We start from the raw sequence: 10,374 nt of genomic DNA on the forward strand, positions 1-10,374 counted from the left end.
AACTATCTACACATCCCAGGACTCAGGCTGGTGACCCTCCTTTACTCAATCTCAATAACCAGGATAGCTCCCCTTGGGAAAGGGGAACAAAGGTACACACAGTACTCCAGGTGTGGTCTCACCAAGGCCCTTCCAGAAAGGGATCCCTGCTCCTGTACTTGAATCCTCTCACTAGGAAGGTCACACATCATTTACATTCTCCACTGCTTCCCACTCCTGCCTGCTTCTGAAAAGAGGGAATCTCAGAGAAACACGGAATAAAATGGGGTCAGAATCTCTGGTCTTAAACTGTTGAACACAATGCCCCCATCTTCTCCATATTGGTCATCAAGCGCACGTGCCCGGTGTAATCATCCAAACACTTCTTCAAGGCTGCAATGTTTCCTGCATCTGTCACCATTTCAGATGCTGCCAGACCTGCTGAGGATCTCCAGCACTTTTTGTTTTCTCTGTTGTATAGTACTGAAAGGGGGGATTTGTAGTTGAGAAATTCACAGTGAATTTCATGTTCAGTTTTGATAGTTACTGGATCCGTGCCGATCTGGATATCTTTGGCCTTTTCGTCTGGATGGAAAGGTGTGTATTCTGCCCGTGAACGAATATTTCAAATGTCAGCGTGACTGGAAAAAGTACTGAGACAGCGAAGTCCATGTTAGCGTGGGGACTGTGGAGAGAAATTTCATTTGGTTTTTGAAAGTCTAAAAAATCATGGCACATTTCCCAGGAACAGTTAAGCCCCAGATTGGTTTTGTATGAGGACAATTTACCATGAAACCAGAAAGACAAAAGGATTCCTGCATCATGGAAAAAGCTGTGAAAATGGAATTGTTGTAATGGAGTTAATTATCGATCATGGATTGTAATCCATTGGCGTTGTCACGTCGGTTCCAGCGCCGTGGGGAAACACGGGAAATGTGATGGATGCAGTGTAGGTTCTAGTTATTAAACTGGAAAGGTGCAGAAGAAATTTACAAGGATTATGCCAGGTCTCAGGGGTCTGAGTTACAGGGAGAGGTTAGACAAGCGAGGACTCTTTTGTTTATAGCAGAGGAAACCGAGGGGGAATATATTAAAGAAATGTATAAGATCATGAGAGGCATGGATAAGGTGAATGCACTCAGCCTTTTTCCCAGGGAATAAGGACTGGTGGGCATCAGTTTAAGGTTAGAGGAGAAAGACTAAAAGGGAACCTGAGGGGCAACTGTTCTATACAGAGGGTGGTATGTGTACAGACTGAGCTGCCAGTGGAAGTGGTTGAGGCGGGTCTGTTAACAACATGTGAAAGGCATTTGGAAAAATACATGGATAGGAAAGGGTCAGAAGCAGATGAGCCAAGTGCATGGAAATAGGGTTAGCATGGATGGACATTCTGATCGGCATGGCCAGTTTGGACCAAAGGGCCTGTCTCTGCTGTAGGATTCTATGACTAAGTGCATTTGCTATTTCTCCCCTTAACTCTGTTGGTATCCTGGGATGTATTCCATCAGGGCAAAGAGACTTGTCTACCTTTAGCTCCATTAGCTTGCCCAGCTCTAACTCTTTCATGATAATGGTTATTTATAGGTCCTCACCTTCCTCAGTCTCCTTATCAATTACTGGCATGTTCTTCATATCCTCACTGTGAAGTCTGACTGCTGTGTCCTCATATTCCTGACCCCTGCTGGGTAGGAATAACTAGGCACAGAACTCTGAGAGGTCTTCTTTGAATCTTTATTAATGAGACATGGTAGTTACCTGGATATTTTACGTGCAAAATGCCTCCAGGCAGCATCAGGTAACTCCCCGCCTGTCCGGTGTACGGCTCCCATTCTTCTAGCTTTGTGGTTTGTAACTTTGAATAGAGACTATCTCTCAGGATTATCTCCATGGCAACAGCAGTTAAAAAGTCGAGTTCTGTTCAGCACTTTGTGGTTAAACCACACACCCCTCCCCCACGCCCCTTTGGCTCCCTCAAGTGCCTGACAGGCGCTTCAGTTTCAGTGCGGCTGTCTATCAAGATTCTGATTTGGAGGAGCCGGGGTTGAGGTGGGATCAACAAAGTTTAAAAACCACACAACACTAGGTTATAGTCCAACAGGTTTATTTGGAAATACAAGTTTTTGGAGTGTGCTGTGATTTTTAACTTGATCAGGATTATCTCTATGGTAACAGTTAAGTGCTTCAACAATTACAGAGGCCATATGTTCCCAACACAATAGGTTCCCCTCTAGCAGGGTAAACTGCTATTCTGGCCCTGGGGATAGCTACTCATCACTTTTCTCCCCCAATCCCATCCAGCTTTCTGTTGAGCTTTAAAGTTTTTCTAATCTACTAGTTTCTCCTTGGTCTTTGCCAATTTGTATGCTTTCAATTTCAATTTGATAGACTCCCTTATTTCCTTAGCCACCCATGGCAGATTACACCATTTCCGACAGTCCTCCCTTTTCACTGATATATACTTTTGCTGAACAGTTTGAAAAATTCTTTGATATTCCTCCACTGTCTGTCAACTGTCCCACCCTAAAGTCTTTGCTTCCAGTCTACATTAGCCAACTCCTGCCTCATCCTATTGTAGTCTCCTTTGTTCAAGCACAGGATCTTGGGATTGGATTTAATCTTCCTGCTTTCCAACTGTATTCTAAATTCAACCAGACTTATCATAAGTCTTTTCATCAGATTACAAGGTGAGGCTATGTTACCTCAGTGTTTTGGTTTTCATTGTCAGAGACCTTGGCTTTGTCATAAAGTACGGGATAGGTATTCTCAACAGAGTATTCTGGACGGTGTGAAAAGTACGACACAGTCTAAAACCATAAATCACTGTCTCCCCTCAGTTTACATGATTTGGAGATGCCGGTGTTGGACTGGGGTGTATAAATTTAAAAATCTCAACACCAGGTTATAGTCCTTCAGGTTTAATTGGAAACACACTATCTTTCGGAGCGTTGCTCCTTCGTCGTGATCCAATTAAACCTGTTGGACTATAACCTGTTGTGTGATTTTTAACTCCCTTCAGTTTAAAATTTCAAAATCATTATCTCCTACATGCTTCCGCACTAAGTTTGGAACGCTAATCCACCTGACTATCCTGCATTTTCCGAAAATCTTCTTTGGTGAAGGTGGTGAGTTTTGGATTCAGCTTTCCAGTTATTACTGTAAGAAGATAAGCATTGGGCACAGGAGAGGCAATGCAGCCCTTTCCAGCATTTAATACCATGATGATTAAGCTCACCTCGGTGTCAGCTGGATTTTCCCGCCTGCTCTCTCTCACCCTTCATCTCATTGCAAATTAAACATCTGTATCTCTGCATTAAATTTGCTCATTGTCCTGGCATCCACCGCATTTTGAATAGGGAATTCCACAGATTCACAGCACATTGAGATAGGTACATTCTTCTTCATGAGAATAGAATAGAACCCCTATAGTGCAGAGTCCACACCAACCGAAAAATGACCATTCTATTCAGACTCACCCATTCCCTGTATTTCCCATGGTTAATGGCTTAACCTGCACAGGCATGGACACTGTGGGAATTTAGCATAGCCAATCCACCTAACCAGCACATCTTTGGACTGTGGGATGAAACTGGAGCACCTAGAGGAAACCCGCACAGACATGGGGAGAACATGTAAACTCCACACAGTCGCCTAAGGCTGGAATCAAATCCAGGTCCCTGACGCTGTGAGTCAGCAATGCTAACTATTGAGCCACCTCTGCTTAAAACCTGCTCCTCCAATTAACCACCCCACGCCCCAGTTGGCTGAATCTATATTCCTTACATCAGAAAATCAGGTTGTGGAAGCAGATGTCTCAGTAAAACCCAGTGACAGTCCATATGTTCAGTGTGTCTGAATGGGGATCCTATACACAACACCCTCCAGTCCACACTTTTCATTCACTTTCCAGAGACAGGGCTCCAGTGGCATAATGGAGACTACAACTCCCACAATCCCTGAGGCAAGGACCATACGTGTGCGGAGAAACCCAGCATTGTACATGCACAGAATGTGGGCGGGTTTTGGAGCATGTGCTTTGGGTAAGTATACTTTGCGGAAAGTATTTCACACTATGATTGGCTGGAGGAGGAATGCATCTGCTTATAGTATTGATCAGTTGGGGGCTCAAGGTGTCACCACACCCATGTAGGACCACTCTCCATCCCCAATTCATTGTAATGTTGGGAATCAACTAATGGGGAACAAAGAAGGATCTGACCCATTCTCCCAGACTGAAGGTTCCTCTTCTGTCCAGGATCTGCCACCTCCCTGTCTGTTTCCTTTTGTTTCATTCTGCTGTTACATTACTGACTTGCAGCAACTGAAGGGAAAGGAAGTGAACCCAGAAAGGGTGCAGAGTCTAACCAGGGACGGGAAGTGGTGGCATGGATCTGTTTATCAGCAACTCCATGAGAATGTGGAGGGTTTACATTAGGGGGTAGCAGAGTCAGAATGGTGGGAGAGAGTAAGTGGCCTGGAGGGTTACAGCTTTGAGGGAAGAAAGGAAAATAAGATATTCCAGAGAAACAGTCTATTCTGAATTTCTAATATGTGCATATTCCTTTATACAGGGTGCTAGATGGTGAAGATTTGCAGACTGAAATCTCAAAATCATGTGCCGATCGTGATTACGTTAACCAGCATTTGAAGATCCAAAGATAGAGAATCACTCGGCCAAAATCCTGCAACACTCCCTCCCAGCATTGTCGGTCTATCTGCACCAAATGACTGTGAATGCTACCAAACAGCAGCTCACTACCATCTTCTCAAGGGTAACTAGAGATGGGGAATAAATGCTGGCTGAGCCAGTGATGCCCATATCCTGGAAATGGTTTCTATCTCTAGTTGCTGAAACCCAGTTGATGTTACTGCAGGATGATGAGGGACGCTGAGTGCATCCTCCAGGAGGCAGCACCATCACATTACCCCTGCCTACACCCACACAGTAACACAGCAACGTCACTGGAACAAAAGGCAGTGAAACCAAAGGAGGACTTAGATATAGTTCTTCGAGGTAAAGTCATGAAAGGGGATTGGAACACAGCAGGAACAGGAGACTGAGCTGGATGGTCAGCTGTTTCCCATTGAATGGTGGAGCAGAATCGAAAGGCCGAATAGCCTCCACCTGCTGCTATCTCCCAGGTGTGTATATAGCCATAGAGCCCGGGTAGGAAGGAGTAGGCAGGGATTCTCCAGGAGATTGCACTTCCACAACAGTTTTCAGTGAGGGATGGTTTGATGGATTTTATTTCACATTTATCTTTAACACAAGGTTTGTAAATTTTGGTTTTAAAATGTTGTAAAAGTTTTTTTGCACAGCAAATAAAATTAAAGAAAATAAATTAATCTGTCAGAATATAACAGTTTTAAAACTTTTAATCTTTTGTAAAACAAAATCCTGTCTTCTCCCGGACACCATCACTTTCCAGTTACTCAAACTCCAGGGAAATATTCCCTCCCTTTCTGAACTTTTGGTTTGATTTAACTGCTTTTCAGTTCTTGATCTGTGAATCGTGAAGCGTTCTTTTTCCCTATTTCTCCGACCCAGAAATGTGATCACAGCAACCTTCCCACCATCAAAATCATCATTACGCCATTTTGCTTTTGGCTAATATATAATCACCAGCAGTGCAAAAGTGAGGACTGCAGATGCTGGAAACCAGAGCCTAGATTAGAGGGGTGCTGGAAAAGGGCTTTTGCCAAAATGTTGATTTTCCAGCTCCTCGGATCCTGCCTGACCTGCTGTGCTTTTCCAGAACCACTCTAATCTAGACATATAATCACCAGCAGTAAACCATTTGTGTAACCGATAGAATATTTCCAAACAAAGCCCATTACGGGCCAAGCAAACCATTATAAGTGACAGAGTGAGAAGGGACGAAATCAAAGTAGAATTGTGCGGAGGGGGCAGCGGTGGAGATAAAGCACTATATCCCCTGCGGTGCCCACCTCTATGTAAAGGCATCAAGAGCATTGATACACACCACATGCTCCTTCTCCAAGGACACCCTGCTGTGTAGCCTTTATCCTCAATCATAGAATAGAATCCCTACAGTGTGGAAGGAGAACATTGGCCCATCAAACCCCATCGACCATGCGAAGAACATCACGCCCAGAGCACTCCATCCCTGTAACACTGCATTTCCCATGGCTGATCCACCTAGTCTGCACATTCCTGGACACTGTGGACAAGTTAACCTTCGCATCTTTGGGCTGTGGGAGGAAACCAGTGCACCTGGAGGGGACCCACACTATCATAGGGAGAATGTGGGAACTGAAAATGTGTTGCTGGTAAAGCACAGCAGGTCAGGCAGCATCCAAGGAACAGGAGAATCGATGTTTCGGGCATAAGCCCTTCATCAGGAATGAGGAAAGTGTGTTCAGCAGGTTAAGATAAAAGGTAGGGAGAAGGGACTTGGGGAGGGGCATTGGAAATGTGATAGGTGGAAAGAGGTCAAGGTGAGGGTGATAGGTTAGAGTGGGGTGGGGGCGGAGAGGTCGGGAAGAAGATTGCAGGTTAGGAAGGCGGTGCTGAGTTCGAGGGATTTGACTGAGACAAGGTGGGGGGAGGGGAAATGAGGAAACTGGTGAAATCCGAGTTCATCCCTTGTGGTTGGAGGGTTCCCAGGTGGAAGATGAGGCGCTCTTCCTCCAACCGTCGTGTTGTTGTGGTCTGGCGGTGGAGGAGTCCAAAGACCTGCATATCCTTGGTGGAGTGGGAGGGGGAGTTGAAGTGTTGGGCAACAGGGTGGTTGGGTTGGTTGGTCTGGGTGTCCCAGAGGTGTTCTCTGAAGCGCTCTGTGAGTAGGCGGCCTGTCTCCCCAATATAGAGGAGGCCACATCGGGTGCAGCGGATGCAATAGATAATGTGTGTGGAGGTGCAGGTGAATTTCTAGCGGATATGGAAGTTTCCTTTGGGGCCTTGGAGGGAAGTGAGGGGGGAGGTGTGGGCGCAAGTCTTACACCTCCTGCGGTTGCAGGGGAAGGTGCCAGGAGTGGAGGTTGGGTTGGTGGGAGGGGGGGTGTGTGGATCTGACGAGGAAGTCACGGAGGGAATGGTCTTTACGGAACGCTGATAGGGGAAGGGAGGGAAATATATCCCTGGTGGTGGGGTCCGTTTGGAGGTGGCGGAAATGATGGCGAATGATATACTGTATGTGGAGATTGGTGGGGTGGGAGGTGAGGACCAGTGGGGTTCTATCCTAGTGGTGGTTGGAGGGGCGGGGCTCAAGGGTGGAGGAGCGGGAAGTGGAAGACATACGGTGGAGGGCATTGTCGACTACGTCGGGGGGGGGGTAATTGCGGTCCTTGAAGAAGGAGACCATCTGGGTTGTACGGTTTTGGAACTGGTCCTCCTGGGAGCAGATGCGGTGGAGACGAAGGAATTGGGAGAATGGGATGGCGTTTTTAAAGGGGGCAGGGTGGGAGGAGATGTAGTCAAGGTAGCTGTGGGAGTCGGTCGGTTTGTAGTAGATGTCGGTGTTGATTCGGTCACCCGAGATAGAAATAGAGAGGTCTAGGAAGGGGAGGGAGGAATCTGATACTGTCCAGGTAAATTTGAGGTCGGGGTGGAAGGTGTTGGTAAAGTAGATGAACTGTTCAACCTCCGCGTGGGAGCACGAGGCGGCACCGATACAGTCATCGATGTAGCGGAGGAAAAGGTGGGGGGTGGGGCCAGTGTAGTTGCGGAAGATGGATTGTTCCACATATCCTATGAAGAGGCAGGCATAGCTGGGGCCCATGCGGGTGCCCATGGCTACTCCTTTGGTTTGGAGGAAGTGGGAGGATTGGAAAGAGAAGTTGTTCAGGGTGAGGACCAGTTCAGTCAGTCGGAGGAGGGTGTCAGTGGAAGGGTACTGGTTGGTATGGCGGGAACGGAAGAAGCGGAGGGCTTTGAGTCCTTCGTGATGGGGGATGGAGTGTAAATGGACTGGATGTCCATGGTGAAGATAAGGCGTTGGGGACCGGGGAAGCGAAAATCATGGAGCAGGTGGAGGGCATGGGTAGTGTCTCGAACGTAGGTGGGGAGTTCTTGGACTAATGGGGACAGGACCGTGTCGAGGTATGCAGAGATGAGTTCGGTGGGGCAGGAGCAGGCTGAGACAATGGGTCGGCCGGGGCAGTCAGGTTTGTGGATTTTGGGCAGGAGGTAGAAACGGGCGGTGCGGGGTTGTGGGACTATGAGGTTGGAGGCGGTGGATGGGAGGTTCCCTGAGGTGATGAGGTCATGGATGGTCTGGGAGATGATGGTTTGGTGGTGGGAGGTGGGTCATGGTCAAGGGGGCAGTAGGAGAAGGTATCTGTGAGCTGGCGTTTGGCCTCAGCGGTGTAAAGGTCGGTGCGCCAAACTACTATCGCACCTCCCTTGCCTGCCGGTTTGATAGTGAGGTTGGGGTTGGAACGGAGGGAGTGGAGGGCTGCGCGTTCCGAGGGTGAGAGATTGGAGTGGGTGAGAGGGGTGGAGGAGTTCAGGTGGCGGTTAATATCACGGCGGCAGTTGGCTATGAAGAGGTCGAGGGCAGGTAAGAGGCCAGCAAGGGGTGTCCAGGTGGATGGGGTGTGTTGGAGGCATGAGAAGGGCATCCCCCATCACGAAGGACTCAAAGCCCTCCGCTTCTTCCTTTCCCACCGTACCAACCAGTACGCTTCCACTGACACCCTCCTCCGACTGACTGAACTGGTCCTCACCCTGAACAACTTCTCTTTCCAATCCTCCCACTTCCTCCAAACCAAAGGAGTAGCCATGGGCACCCGCATGGGCCCCAGCTATGCCTGCCTCTTCGTAGGATATGTGGAACAATCCATCTTCCGCAACTACACTGGCCCCACACCTCACCTTTTCCTCCGCTACATCGATGACTGTATCGGCGCTCCCTCGTGCTCCCACGAGGAGGTTGAACAGTTCATCCACTTTACCAACACCTTCCACCCCGACCTCAAATTTACCTGGACAGTATCAGATTCCTCCCTCCCCTTCCTAGACCTCTCTATTTCTATCTCGGGTGACCGAATCAACACCGACATCTACTACAAACCGACTGACTCCCACAGCTACCTTGACTACACCTCCTCCCACCCTGCCCCGTGTAAAAACGCCATCCCATTCTCCCAATTCCTTTGTCTCCGCCGCATCTGCTCCCAGGAGGACCAGTTCCAAAACCGTACAACCCAGATGGCCTCCTTCTTCAAGGACCGCAATTTCCCCCCGACGTAGTCAACGATGCCCTCCACCGCATCTCTTCCACTTCCCGCACCTCCGCCCTTGAGCCCCGCCCCTCCAACCGCCACCAGGACAGAACCCCACTGGTCCTCACCTACCACCCCACCAATCTCCACATACAGCGTATCATCCGCCGTCGTTTCCGCCACCTCCAAACGGACCTCACCACCAGGGATATATTTCCCTCCCCTCCCCTATCAGCGTTCCGTAAAGACCATTCCCTCCGTGACTCCCTCGTCTGATCCACACACACCCCCCCTCCACCAACCCAACCTCCACTCCTGGCACCTTCCCCTGCAACCGCAGGAGGTGTAAGACTTGCGCCCACACCTCCCCCCTCACTTCCCTCCAAGGCCCCAAAGGAAACTTCCATATCCGCTAGAAATTCACCTGCACCTCCACACACATTATCTGTTGCATCCGCTGCACCCGATGTGGCCTCCTCTATATTGGGGAGACAGGCCGCCTACTTGCGGAGCGTTTCAGAGAACACCTCTGGGACACTCAGACCAACCAACCCAACCACCCTGTGGCCCAACACTTCAACTCCTCCTCCCACTCCACCAAGAATATGCAGGTCTTTGGACTCCTCCACCGCCAGACCACAACAACACGACGGTTGGAGGAAGAGCGCCTCATCTTCCGCCTGGGAACCCTCCAACCACAAGGGATGAACTCGGATTTCACCAGTTTCCTCATTTCCCCTCCCCCCACATTGTCTCAGTCAAATCCCTCGAACTCAGCACCGCCTTCCTAACCTGCAATCTTCTTCCTGACCTCTCCGCCCCCACCCCAGTCTGACCTATCAGCCTCACCTTGACCTCTTTCCACCTATCACATTTCCAATGCCCCTCCCCAAGTCCCTCCTCCCTACCTTTTATCTTAACCTGCTGAACACACTTTCCTCATTCCTGATGAAGGGCTTGTGCCCGAAACGTCGATTCTCCTGTTCCTTGGATGCTGCCTAACCTGCTGTGCTTTACCAGCAACACATTTTCAGCTGTGATCTCCAGCATCTGCAGACCTCACTTTCTCCTCGAAGAATGTGGGAACTCCACACAGGCTGTTGACCAACCTTGTACCTGATGCTGTGAAGCAGCCGTGCTACAATCACAATTTAAATCAAAACAGATGATCCTTGCTCATTGTCACATTGCTATTTGTGGAGACTTATGCCC

The 10,374-nt window shown here is 48.9% G+C and overlaps 1 long non-coding RNA gene across 2 annotated transcripts in view; it reads left to right on the top strand.

Moving 5' to 3' along the window:
- Positions 1-5,153, top strand: part of LOC148147112 (uncharacterized) — a 75,067-nt gene extending 69,914 nt beyond the window's left edge. For both annotated transcript variants that reach the window (XR_015760053.1, XR_015760055.1), the window contains one exon: positions 4,548-5,153. This is a non-coding gene — a long non-coding RNA (uncharacterized LOC148147112). The remainder of the gene's footprint in view (positions 1-4,547) is intronic.
- Positions 5,154-10,374: the final 5,221 nt, after the last annotated feature.

The sequence above is a fragment of the Chiloscyllium plagiosum genome, unplaced genomic scaffold, assembly GCF_037043375.1.
Source record: "Chiloscyllium plagiosum isolate Xiang-an unplaced genomic scaffold, Cpla_swu_hap1 HiC_scaffold_18, whole genome shotgun sequence".
In the NCBI taxonomy this organism is placed as follows: Eukaryota; Metazoa; Chordata; class Chondrichthyes; order Orectolobiformes; family Hemiscylliidae; genus Chiloscyllium; species Chiloscyllium plagiosum.